The sequence below is a fragment of the Schistocerca serialis genome, chromosome 7 (assembly GCF_023864345.2).
Source record: "Schistocerca serialis cubense isolate TAMUIC-IGC-003099 chromosome 7, iqSchSeri2.2, whole genome shotgun sequence".
Classification (NCBI taxonomy): Eukaryota; Metazoa; Arthropoda; class Insecta; order Orthoptera; family Acrididae; genus Schistocerca; species Schistocerca serialis.
Genome location: NC_064644.1, coordinates 407067736 through 407082240, shown reverse-complemented (window position 1 = coordinate 407082240; position 14505 = coordinate 407067736). Strand labels below are relative to the sequence as shown.

At 44.6% G+C, this 14505-nt stretch overlaps 1 pseudogene; it reads right to left on the bottom strand.

Annotated features, from left to right (window-relative positions):
- Positions 1-7520: 7520 nt before the first annotated feature.
- Positions 7521-7638, bottom strand: LOC126413499 (5S ribosomal RNA; annotated as a pseudogene).
- Positions 7639-14505: the final 6867 nt, after the last annotated feature.

Sequence of the window (14505 nt, the reverse complement as noted above, 5' to 3'; positions counted from 1 at the left end):
AAACGACCCCTTTTTCTTCTGCGAAAAAAAACGTTACAGGACACGTGTATCTGGACATGCTGGAAAATTGGCTCATGCCGCAACTGGAGACCGACAGCGCCGACTTCATCTTTCAACAAGATGGTGCTCCACCGCACTTCCATCATGATGTTCGGCATTTCTTAAACAGGAGATTGGAAAACCAATGGATCGGTCGTGGTGGAGATCATGATCAGCAATTCATGTCATGGCCTCCACGCTCTCCCGACTTAACCCCATGCGATTTCTTTCTGCGGGGTTATGTGAAAGATTCAGTGTTTAAACCTCCTCTACCAAGAAACGTGCCAGAACTGCGAGCTCACATCAACGATGCTTTCGAACTCATTGATGGGGACATGCTGCGCCGAGTGTGGGAGGAACTTGATTATCGGCTTGATGTCTGCCGAATCACTAAAGGGGCACATATCGAACATTTGTGAATGCCTAAAAAAACTTTTTGTATGTGTGTGCAAAGCATTGTGAAAATATCTCAAATAATAAAGTTATTGTAGAGCTGTGAAATCGCTTCAATCATTTGTAATAACCCTGTATATTAGGAAATGAGACATTTAAAGCAGGTGAAGAGTTCTGCTATTTGAGGAGCAAAATAACTGAGGATTGTCGAAGTAGAGAGGATATAAAATGTAGACTGGCAATGGCAAGAGAAGCGTTTCTGGAGAGAAATTTGTTAACATCGAGTATAGATTTAGGCGTCAGGAAGTCTTTTCTAAAAATATTTGCATGGAGTGTAGCCATGTGTGGATGTGAAATATTGACGATAAATAGTTGAGAGAAGGAGAGAGTAGAAGCTTTCGCAATGTGGTGCTACAGAAGAATGCTGAATATTAGATGGGTAGATCACGTAACTAATGAGGAGGTACTGAGTAGAATTGGGGAGAAGACGAATGTGTGGCACAGCTCGACTAGAAGAAGGGATCGGTTGGTAGGACACGTTCTGAGGCATCAAGGGATCACCAATTTAGTGGTTCAAATGGTTCAAATGGCTCTGAGCACTATGGGACTTCACATCTATGGTCATCAGTCCCCTAGAACTTAGAACTACTTAAACCTAACTAACCTAAGGACATCACACACATCCATGCCCGAGGCAGGATTCGAACCTGCGACCGTAGCAGTCGCACGGTTCCGGACTGCGCGCCAATTTAGTGTTGGAGGGAAGTATGGAGGGTAAAAATCATAGAGGGAGACCAAGAGGTAAATACACTAAGCAGGTTCAGAAGGATGTAGGGTGTAGTAGTTACTTGGAAATGAATAAGCTTGCACAGGATAGAGTAGCATGGAGAGCTGCATCAAACCAGTCTCTGGACTGAAGACCACAACAACAACACATGTATCTCATCCTGTATGCTGAAGATTAGATGGGTAGATCACATAACTAATGAGGAGGTACTGAATAGGATTGGGGAGAAGAGGAGTTTGTGGCACAACTTGACCAGAAGAAGGGATCGGTTGGTAGGACATGTTCTGAGGCATCAAGGGATCACCAATTTAGTATTGGAGGGCAGCGTGGAGGGTAAAAATCGTAGGGGGAGACCAAGAGATGAATACACTAAGCAGATTCAGAAGGATGTAGGTTGCAGTAGGTACTGGGAGATGAAGAAGCTTGCACAGGATAGAGTAGCATGGAGAGCTGCATCAAACCAGTCTCAGGACTGAAGACCACAACAACAACAACATGGTTTGTTTACGTACATTAACCTCAGTTAGCAACGTAAACATCGCACTTTTTTGTACTGCTAACGCATTTTGCAAACATATTAGAACTTTTTCAAAATCTTAGATGCAGAAAAATAATTAATTTACAACTTTGTTTCTTTTTTCAGCTGAGCAGGAATATACTGGCACCATTATGTAATTGTGGTGTTAAAATCGAACTTCCCCTGAACTAACTATGTAAACATCGTATTTTTCGCATTGCAGTCGTATTCTGCAGATATTTTAGAGTTTTTGCAACATCTTAGATGTGGAAAATAATTGATTTACAATTTCGTTGCGTTTTTTAATTGCAACACTGTGACATCTATTTAGTTGATTTGCGTCTTTCAGCGTTTTCCCGTATATTAACCTCAACTAAGCCCTGAATATCCAGTGTAAAGATTGCATTTTTCGTGCTGCCTCCGTATTTTGCAGACATTTTACAATATTGCAACACCTTAGTTATGAAAAATAATTAATTTACGACTAAGTTGTAATTTTTTACTGTAGAGCCATCTATTAATAACAGTGAGAACTTCTTATTCACGGTGCAACCAAAGACCTAAAAACGATTTTTAACAGTGGAGTCATCTATTGTCGTGGTACAAACATCGAACTTACGACGATTTTTTCAGTGCAGTCTGCTATTGGTGACTGGAGGAACTGGGAACCAAAACTAGATTTTCTATTATTTTTCGTTTTCTGGGTTTATGGGATGGTATTTAAGGTAAAATACATGTTCAACAAATACAATTTCCTAATTTGTTGTATATATTTTATAAGGAAATATTGGCATTTAATTCTTTATAGAGAAATATTGATTTTTCAGAGCAGGCATCTGCTTGTGGCAGGAGCAAGTAGGATATGACTTGCCTTTTTATACGTTTTCAAAGCTTGTGGAATAGTGTTTAATGTAAAAACGTCATTTTCAAAAAGTCTTAAATCGTTATTTATATTTTATAAGTAAATGTTGGTTTTCAGTTGTTTACAGAGGAATGTGGCGAATGATATACAATTCAAATCAATGTTACCAATGTGAGGGCAGGTGATCCAGTACTTAACCGAATTCTAGGAAGCCAATAATGCAAACATTTTGGAGAGTGGATGCACAGGAGCATGGGCTTGTGGGGTATGAGGTGGGGAGTGGTTCATGAAAAATATGAAGAAGTGCAGGATCCTCTCCATCTCTCTCCTCCTTGACATTTGCAGATACCAGGATGTCAAGATACCTGGAATGAATTTGGAGATAAGGAAGTCCTAATAGTGACATCAGTGAAAAATGACACCATTGATAAAAAATGAGTCAGCATTTTCTGCCAGAATATACACTGCCCTAGTACTGCCACATTCACAGAGAATCTTGTTAACTTCTGCTTTGTGCAACTCTGTCTTTAAGAGATACCAATAGCGCCGAGAATTTAGAAGGAGGATCGAAGATTACTTTAATTTTATGTTTTCTCAACTTTCTGCCTATTTTCGCTAAAACATTTCCAATGTATTGTAGATGAGCAATCGTTTTGAAAGCTTCATGCTCTTCCCTGTTCTGTCATTTGTATGTCTGTAGCGCTTTCTGTACTTGCTGAGACGGAGAAAGAGTTGGAAAGGATGAGTTGGACAGGTAGGGAAGGAGCAGATGGACAGAGAGAGAGGTAGGAGGAGAAGGATCAAGACAGGGGACAGGAGGAGACGACCAGAGAGTGCGGGGGGAGGGGGGAGGGAGGAATTGAGGAAGTGGACAGAGGGAGAGGATGGAGGAGATAGATGTAGAAAGGATGATGGAGGAGACGGACTAATACAAGATTAGGTTTAGTACACGCCCAGTGAATGCAGGGTAATCAGCCAGTAGTGTTATATGCTAACGTGACAAAAGTTATGGGTTAGCGATAGTAACATATACAGATGGCGGTAGTACCGCATATGCAAAGTATAAAGAGCTGGAGCTGTCATTTATACCCAGGTTATTCACGTGAAAGGGTGTCCAGAATGATTATGGTCAAAAGACGGGAATTAACAGAGTTTGAACTCGGAATGGTAGATGGAGCTAGACGCATCCTTAGGGAATTCAATATTCCGATATCCACAGTGTCAAGAGTGTGCCGAGAAAACCAAGTTTCAGGTATTACCTCTCATTACAGACAACGCATTGGCCGATGGTCGTCACTTGACAACCGAGAGCAGCGGCGTTTGCATAGATTTGTCAGTGCTAACAGAGAAGCAACTCTGCATGAAACAGTCGCTGAAATCAATGTGGGTCGTACCACGAACATATCCGTTTAGACAGAGAGGCGAAATTTGACGTTAATGGGCTATGGCAGCAGACGACTGACGCGAGTGCATCTGCTAGCAGCACGACATCGCCTGCACCTCTTCTCCTTGGCTCGTGACCATATCGGTTGGACCCTAGACGACAGAAAACCGTGACCTGGTCAGATGAGACTCGATTTCACTTGGTAAGAGCTGATGGTAGTGTTGGAGTGTGGCGCAGACCCCACAACGCCATGGACCCAAGTTGTCAGAGGCATAGTGCTAGCTGATGGTGGCTTCATAATGGTGTGGGCTGTGCTTACATGGAATGGACTGGGTCCTCTGTTCCAAATGAACGTACCATTGACCGGGAATAGTTACGGTCGGCTACGTGGAGACCATTTGTCGCCATTCGTGGACTTCTTGTTCTCAGACAACGATGTCATGTCACCGGGCCACAAATGTTCACAATTGGCTTGAAGAACATTCTGGACAGTTCGAACAAACGATTCGGCCACCTAGATCGTCTGACGTGGATGCCATCGAACATTTAAGGGACATAATCTAGAGGTCGGATCGTGCAACAAATCCTGCACCGGCAACACTTTCGCGATTGTGGCGGCTGTAGAGGTAACGTGGCTCAATATTATCGGCAGGGGAGTTCCAGCGACTTCTGAAGTCCATGCTACGTCGCGTTGCTGCACTCCGCCGGGCAAAAGAAGGTCCGACGCGATGTTAGGAGGTATCCCATGACTTTCATCACCTCAGTGTACGTCGACCACGGCCTCTCAACCTACAAACTGTAAGTGAAATAAATACAGGTCGTGAGAGCCTACATTGTACGTCTAATCTTCCTTCCTTTCAGACGGTACAGCAATAGCCAGGACGCTGTTTTCATCCAATAATAACTAAAGCTGGTATTGTTGTGTTCCTTATTGTATTTTTTGTGTTCGGTCTGACGCTTTGGACAGTGTGTGTCTGTCTTTCTGGAATCTGAAAGTCAGATAACGGCGGCAGTTTCCGTCTCTTCCTGGTGTGGCGATACGGTTCCAGCCTCGGCATGTGTGGCTCGTTCCATATTCAGTAGCTGCCTCTCCATACGCCGGCTGACAGGTTATGCCGTTCTGAGTAGGTCGACGAGCATCGTTCGGGCGGTAGCACGCGACACACCAGAAGCTGCCGGGTGGTCGAGGCTGCTGCTCCGCTTGCGAAACCGAAAACTGACCCGTGCGTCGGGCGGCCGGCGAATAGCGAGTGCGAACCGATTGAATAATGCGTTGCGGCTGCTTAGGAATTCGGCGGCCGTGCGAAAGCGGCGACAGTGACACATCTCCCTGCGAGAAAGGAGCGCGCCTAGGCGAGTGGAGGCGTTACGCAAGATGTCCTCGTCCTGGGCCGCGACGGGCGATGGCCGCACTGCTCGGCACCTGCATGTGTATCTGGGACTGCCGGCGCCGTTCCGAAGGGTCGCAGGGTCAAACCTCACGTGCGGACGGGGTCTCCGGGCATTCTGCCTCTCCACTCCTGCCTGCGAGTGACCAGGCGACTGGCGCGGGCCGCGCTAGACCTCCAATGAAAACAAATTGGTACCTGCGCTGCAATGCTTTCTCTCTCTGAGCGCTGGGCGATTCCATCCCTTTCTGCTGAAGGGGTGGTCGCCTCAACTGGTGATCTGCGCGCTTCGTCCGTCATCACAGGGATGGAAGCCTCAATTGACTCTGTTTCCTGTGATTTGCCTACATCGTTCCAGGCAAATGTCGATATGGTTCCTTTGAAAAGGCATAGCCGATTTGCTTCCCTGTCCTTGAAACAATCCGAGCTTGTGTTCCATCTCTAAGGACCTCGATGTCGACGGGGATGTCAAACCCAATCTTCTATTCTTCCTCAAATGACTCTGTAATAACAAGTTCAATAGGAAGCTGGCCACGGTCTTACCATTCCACGGAAGCGTGCACTTGATAAAGAAAAGTCACAAAGGACGGCTTCACAGAGTTTACAGACTGATACGAGTGGCGGCTCTACAGGCGACGTTGGGCAGAGATCTCAAATGTAAACTGTGGATGCAGAGGGCGCCACCGGAGCACACGCCACCTCCGTGATGTAACCGCGAGTTCCACGATAGTCAGACAGCCCTTGACGACGATAATGGAGGCAGCGTTCGAAAGCTTGCGATATTATACGAATCTGACAAGGCGAATTAACCAAGAACTTTTTATCGTGTTCAAATGGCTCTGAGCACTATGAGACTCAACTGCTGTGGTCATCAGTCCCCTAGAACTTAGAACTACTTAAACCTAACTAACCTAAGGACATCACACACATCCATGCCCGAGGCAGGATTCGAACCTGCCACCGTAGCAGTCTTTTATCGTGTAGCAACATGTCGAAACAATGTTTATTCTTCCTTTGAGCTTACAATAGTCTCGCCCTTACGGGCACGGGAATCTGTGTACTCAATGGCGTGCTCTGAATGGAGTCGCTAGTGTGAGAGTGGTGGCTTCTGTAGCTCATACAGCACCGCCTTTTTGGATAGCCTCATCGTGGACTCATAACAGTTAATAATTTGGACATTTGTTGACAATATTTTGCAATATTTATTATATCATTTCTTAGGCACTCATGTGTACTAGCCTTCTCGCTATTGTAGCCACATCGGCTACTTTTCACACGCTGGGGAAGGGGTTTTCGTTCGGCCTCAAGTTGATGGGCCGGGCTTTATCTAATCCTCCTAACTTGGTTGGGCTCCGAGCCGGTTAGACTGATTTCAAAGACCAGCATTTCCCCTTGACGACCAGTGCTTGTAACTTCCTTTGCAGACGAAGTTCAGAACGTCCTGTAAGAAGGTACCCGATACAAAAGCACTGTAATCAGGATCAGGCAACGGCAAGTGAGAATGTCTACAATTTCCTCTTGATTATGACTGAGTGAAAGGTATACATGTTAAAAAATATTCGCGGAACGGATTGGAGCTCGCGAAATCGAGAGTCAGCCAACAACCGTCTGCGCTCGTGTCAAGTCGTGGGCTTTCTGGGCCGGAGTTTGGCTTTAAAGTGGTTATTGTATTGGAAATCTAGAATTAGTGGTCCTTCATGATCGACGTGGTTACGGTTGTGGTACAGAAAACCTACAAAGAACTCGAAAGTGCGTTCCTGTACGCAGGCTTCCAATTCTGCTTAGGCAGTTTCCTATTTTTCTCGACTACAGTTGCGGGTTTAGTTACCTTGGACTTGTTCGGTAAAAAAGAGTTCTCATAGTAGACCATGGAGCCATTAGCTAGCTGGAGGTGGTGGTGGCTATACGTGACAGGCATGACTAGGGTTAAATCGTACCAATTAAAACTAAACTCTACCCGAAGAGGACATGAAGGCCTCAACGGTACCGACCAGCTGCCGTGTCATCGTCAGCCCACAGGCGTCACGGGATGCGGATATGGAGGGGCATGTGGTCAGCACACCGCTCTCCCGGCCGACCGAGACCGGAGCCGCTACTTCTCAGTCAAGTAGCTCCTCAGATTGCCTCACAAGGGCTGAGTGCACCCCGCTTGCCAACAGCGCTCGGCAGACCGGATGGTCACTCATCCAAGTGCTAGCCCAGCCCGGCAGCGCTTAACTTCGGTGATCTGACGGGGACCGGTGTTATCACTGCGGCAAGGCCGTTGGCATAAATGGTACCAATTACATAGTTAGTTTTTGTGCAAATATGACAGTGGTGCTTTACTGTGACTTTTCCTCTGTTGACCTTGAACTCTACTGCTGATTTGTGGTGTGGAAATTATTGACGGGAGTTGTTAAGAGCCAGTTGGAGGCAGCGTATGGGCTGTTAGCGGTGGAACCGTTCCAGTCCAATGGTCACATCTCAGAATGCTCCCGGAAAGTAATAAGATAATTGTTGTTTGTTGTTGTGGTCTTCAGTCCGAAGACTGGTTTGATGCAGCTCTCCGCGCCACCCTATCCTGTGCAAACCTCTTAATCTCCTAATGACTACTACAAATTACAATCTTTCCAATCTGCTTACTGTATGCATCTCTTGGTTTCCCTCGACAGTTTTTACCCCTTTCCCGCTTCCTGCCCCCCCCCCCCCCGGTCCCCACCATTCCCTCCTGACTAAACTGGTGATCCTCTGATGTCTCCGAATGTGTCTTATCAACTGACCCCTTGTTTCAGTCAACTTATGCCACAAATTTCTTTTCCTGCAAATCCTATTCGGTACCTTCTCATTAGTTACATGATCCCCGGTTCTGGTCTTCAGTATTCTTCTGTAGCATCTCATTTAAATTACTTCTATTCGCTGTATGTCTGAACTGTTAATCATCCGCTTTTTACTTCCATAAATGGCTACACTCCAAACAAAAATCTTCAGGACGGGCTTTCTAACACTTAAATCTACGTTGCCAGTGTACTTTTTATATTCTCTCTACTTTCGCTATCATCAGTTGTTTTAAAGCCCAACCTAATTCCTTCTGCTGCTACGGTTACAGGTTCGAATCCTGCCTCGGGCATGGATTTATGTGATGTCCTTAGGTTAGACAGATTTAAGTAGTTCTAAGTCTAGGGGACTGATGACCTCAGATGTTAAGTCCCATAGTGCTTAGAGCCATTTTTCTGTGCTCCAAAAGTACATTCTCAGAAATTTTTCATCAAATTGAGGCCTATATTTGATACTAGTAGACTTCTATTGGCCAGGAATGCCATTTTTGCCAGTGATAATCTGCTTTTTATGTGCTTCTAGCTCCATCCATCATGCCGCTTTTTGCTGTGTGGGTAGCAGAATCCCATAACTTCATCTACTTCATGATCACCAATTCGAATGTTAATTCTCTCGCTGTTTTCAGTTCTGCTACTCCTCTTTACTTTAGTTGGTGTTAGATTTACTCTCAGTCCACATTCTATACTCATTAGATTGTTCATTCAATTCAACACATCCTGAAATTCTTTTTCACTTTCGCTCAGAACAACAATGTCATCAGTGAATCTTGTGACTGACATCCTTTCACCATGAATTTTAATCTCACTCTTGAACTTTCCTTTTATTTCCCTCATTGTTTCTTCGATATATAGATTGAACGGTAGGCGCGAAAGAATACGTCCCTGTCTTACATCCTTTACAATCCGAGGCCTTCGTCGTTGGCCTTCCAATCTTAATATTCCGTCTTGGTTTCTGTATATATTGTATATTATCCGTCCTTTCCTATAACTTATCCCTATTTTTCTCAGAATTGCAAACGTCTTGCACCATCTCACGTTGTCGAACGCCTTTTCCCGGTCGACAGATCCTATGAACGGGTCTTGATTTTTCTTCGATCGCGCTACCATCAACAGCAATGTCAGAACTGCCTTACTGTTACCTTTTCTAAATCCAAACTGATCATCATCTAACCGATCCTCAATTTTCTTTTTCATTTGTCTCTATACTATTCTCGTCAGCAATCTGGATGCATGAGCTGTTAAGCTGATCGTGCCATAATTCTCGCACTTGTCGTCTCATGCTGTCTTCGGAATTGTATGGATGATGTTTTTCCAAAAGTCTAGTTGTGTATCTCCAGCATCGTACATGCTACACGCTGACATGAACAGCCGTTTTGTTGCCACTTCTCCCAATGGTTCTAGAAATCCCGATAGAATGTTATCTATCCCTTCAGCCTTATTAGGTCTTAAGTCTTCCAAAGCTCGTTTAAACTCTGATTCTAATACTGGTTCCCCTGTTTCCTTTAAATAGGCTCCTATTTCTTTATCTGTCACGTTATCAGGTAAGTCCTCCCCCATATAGAGGCCTTCTATGTAGTCTTTCCACCTATCCGCGTTCATCTCTGCCTTTAAAAGTGAAATTCCCATTGTACGCTTGATGTAAAGTCCCTTACTTTTAATTTCGCCGAAGGCTGTTTTGACTCTTCTATACTCTAAGCCAGCGCTTCTGACAGTTACCTTTTTTCGATTTCTTCAAATTTTTCATTCACCCATTTTACCTTAGCTTACCTGCATATCCTATTTATTTCATTCCTAAATGATTTATATTTCTGTATTCCTGAATTTCCCTGAACTAATTTGTACTTCCTTCTTTCGTCTATGAACTTAAGTGTTTTTTCTTATTCCTTCCCTGTATCTACGTTTTTCTTTTCAGCTTCTGTGATTTCCCGTTTTAGAGATGTCTTTCTTATTCAACTAATTGTCTACTGAGCTATTCATTATCGCAGAGTCTGTAACCTTAGGAACTTCAACTGTACCTATGTACGTCTTAGTGCTCTCGTATCTCGCTTCTTTACGCACTGATTCTTCCTCTCTAGCCTATTCAGCCTACACTTCAACACCATTAAATTGTGATCTGAGTCTATATCTGTTCTTGGGTACGGCTTACAGTCTAATATCTCATTTCGGAATATTTGCCTGAAGATGATGTAACATGACTGAAATCTCTCCGCATCTCCCAGCCTTTTCCAAGTATACCTCCTCCTCTTCTGATTATTGAACAGAGTATTTGCCATTACTAACTGATATTATGTGCAAAACTCAGTTAGTCTTGCTCCTCGTTCCTGCTACCAAAAACATATTTTCCCGTAATCCTTCTTCTACTCCCCCTCTAAAGGGCATTCCAATCTCTCATGACTATTAGATTTTCATCTCCTTTTACGTACTGAAATACCCTTTCAGTATCCTGATACACGTTCTCTGTCTCTTCATCTCGTGGCTACGACGTCGGCATATATACCTGAACTGCTGTTGTCGGTATTGGCTTGCTGTCGATTCTGATGAGAACAACCCTATCACTGAACGGTTCACAGTAACATATTCTCTGCCCCACTTTCCTAATCATAACGAATCCTCTTCCCATTATACCACACCTGCTGCTGTTGATATTATCCTATTCTCATCCTGCCAGAAATCCTTGTTTTCTTTCTGTTTCACTTCACTGACACTCATTCTACCTAGATTGGTTAGCATTTCTCTTTTCGGATTTTGTAGCGTCCTTACACCGTTCAAACTTCTGACATTCCATGCCCCGACTCGTGGAATATTACCTTTTCGTCAGTTATTCAGGCTTTTTCTCATGGTCACCTCCTCCTTGACAGTCCCTTCCGGAGATCCGAATGAAAGACTAGTCCGGAATCTTTTGCCAGTGAAGAGATTATGATAATACTTCTTGAATTACGAGCCACATGTGTACTAACACATTATGTCTCTTTAATGCAGTGGTTTCGATTGTCCTCTGCATCCTCGTGCCGTTGATCATGAATGATTCTTTTGCCTTTTAGCGGCAGTTCCTTACCGTAAGGGAAAGAGAATGTCCTGAACCTCTGTCTGTTCTTCCGCCCTCTGTACCTAGGGCGCTGGCAGAAAGAGATTGATTTCTGATGCCGGAAGTCTTCAGACGCCATTGCTGATAATTTTTATTGAAAATTTAAATAAGTTTCTGTTCAAGTTGTAAATAGCCTTTGGATCGCTGTCTTTTATCCCTGACACCTTCATAACTAAAACGTGTATTCCAACGAAAATTGCCAAAAGCTTTTGTGTAAGTCAACAAGTGCTATGAACGTAGATTCGTCTTTCCCTAAGAGCTGTTCTAAGATAAGTCGTAAGGTCAGTATGCCTCACGTGTTCCAACATTTATCCCAAACGCAAACTGAATTTCCCGAAGGTCAGTTTCTACCAGTTTTTCCATTTCTCTGTAAATAATTGGTTTCAATATTTTCTAACCATGAGTTATTAAACTTATACAATGATGCGCCAAAGAAACTGGTATAGGCATGCGTATTCAAATACAGAGATAAGTAAACAGGCAGAATACGGCGCTGCGGTCGGCAACACCTATATAAAACAGTAAGTATCTGAGGCAGTTGTTAGATCGGTTATTACTGCTTCAATGGCAGGTTATCAAGATTTAAGTGACTTTGAACGTGGTGTTATGGTCGGCCCACGAGCAATGGGACACAACGTCTACGAGGTAGCGATGAAGTGGGGATTTTCCCGTACGATCATTTCACGAATGTACCGTGAATATAAGAAATCCGGTAAAACGTCAGATCTCCGAAATCGCTGCGGTCGGAAAAAGATCCATCTAGAACGGGACCAATAACGACTGAAGAGAATCGTTCAACGTGACAGAAGTGTAACCCTTCCGCAAATTGCTGCAGATTTAGATGCTGGGCCATCAACAAGCGTCAGCGTGCGAACCATTCAACGAAACATCATCGCTATGGGCTTTCGGAGCCGAAGGCCCACTCGTGTACTCTTCATGACTGCACGACACAAAGCTTTGCGCCTCGCCTGAGCCCGTCAAGAACATAATTGGACTGTTGATGACCGGAAACATGTTGCCTGGTCACAAGAGTCTCTTCTCAGATTGTATCGAGCGGATGGACATGTTCGGGTATGGAGACAGTCCATGAATCCATGGAACCGGCTTGTCAGCAGATCACTGTTCAAGCTGGTTGAGGGCCTGTAATGGTTCAAATGGCTCTAAGCACTATGGGACTTAACATCTGAGGTAATCAGTCCTCGAGACTTAGAACTACTTAAACTTAACTAATCCAAGGACATCACACACATCCATGCCCGAGGCAGGATTCGAACCTGCGACCGTAGAAGCAGCACGGTTCCCGACTGAAGCACCTAGAACCGCTCGGTCACAACGGCCGGCGGCTCTGTAATAATGTTGCGAGTGTGCACTTGGAGTGATATGATACCCCTGATACGTCTAGACACTTCTCTGACAGGTGACAAGTACGTAAGAATCCTGCATCCATTCATGTCCATTATGCATTCCATTGGGCAATTCCAGCAGGACAATGCGACACCCCACACGTCCAGAATTGCTACAGAGTGGCTCGAGGAACACTCTTCTGACTTCAAACACTTCCGCTGGCCACCAAACTCCCTAGAGATGAACGTTATTGAGCATTTCTGGGATGCCTTGCGACGTGCTGTTCAGAAGAGATCTCCACCCCTCGTGCTCTTGCGGATTTATGGACGGCCATGCAGGATTCATGGTGTCAGTTCCCTCCAGCACTACTTCAGACAGTAGTCATGCCACGTCGTGTTGCGGCACTTCTGGGTACTCATGGGGGCCCTACACGATTTTAGGCAAATGTACCAGTCTCTTTGGCTCTTCAGTGTAATTTGGTTATATTCACACCTACTAGCGTCTATTTTTTTGAATTGGAATGATTACATTTTTCTTTATGTCTGACGGTAATCCGACTGTCTCATACATTTTGCATACCATGTGGAATAATTACACTGCTTTTAGTTGTTGACTTTGGAGTTGTTAAGTTCAAATGGTTCTGAGCACTATGGGACTTAACTTCTCAGGTCATCAGTCCCCTAGAACTTAGAACTACTTAAACCTAACTAAGCTAACGACATCACACACATCCATGCCCGAGGAGTTGTTAAGTCTATAGTGGAGCAGAGCACAGAATTTATTGGGGTCCGCCAATAAATGTTACCAATTAATCTGCCGAGCAGTACGTTGATTCCGTTGTGTACCACGAGTGCGTGTATTCAGGATGCGGCCGCGAGCGTGTATTCGCTCGACGCCCGGAAGCTTCGACACGCGGACGAAAGGAACGTTCCAGCATGCAGTTGTTCTAGCACGGTACACGTGCCGGCTACGTGGACCAAAGTCCAAGGGCAGTACAAAGCCGTTACGAAAACACTGCATTCTTTCAATAGGCACTCACGAGGAGTGAGCAAGACGTCATGTGAGTGGCTCCCGTGCTGTCTGGACTGCGATATTTACCAATGACGCTGTCCTGTAATTGGATTATGTTTCTGCCTCTTTCTTGTATTCTGCTATACAGAAAGAAGGATAAACTGGTCCTACCAAATGTACTGACGAAAAAAAATCGCGTCACCAAGAAGAAGTTTTGCGACATACACGAAAGATAGGAGGCGTGTTTCTGTACCTGAAAGATGACGTCTATTCTGTTTTCGCGCCAGTTACATAAGAATGGTGCTAGTAACGCCATAATGAGAACGAAAATAAGGTTTTCTTTAAGTACACAACTGGCCATTAAAATTGCTACACCAAGAAGAAGTGCAGATGATAAACGGGTATTCATTGGACAAATATATTATACTAGAACTGACATGTGATTACATTTTCACGCCATTTGGGTGCATAGATCCTGAGAAATCAGTATCCAGAACAACCACCTCTGGCCGTAATAACGGCCTTGATACACCTGGGCGTTGAGTCAAACAGAGCTTGGATGGCGTGTACAGGTACAGCTGCCCATGCAGCTTCAACATAATACCACAGTTCATCCAGAGTAATGACTGGCGTATTGTGACGAGCCAGTTGCTCGGCCACCCTTGACCAGATGTTTTCAGCTGGTAAAAGTTCTGGAGAATGTGCTGGCCAGGGCAGCAGTCGAATATTTTGTGTATCGCGAAAGGCCCGTACATGACCTGCAACGTGTGGTCGTGCATTATCCTGCTGAAATGTAGGGTTTCGCAGGCATCGAATGAAGGGTAGATCAATGGGCCGTAACACATCTGAAATGTACCGTCCACTGTTCAAAGTGCTGTGAAT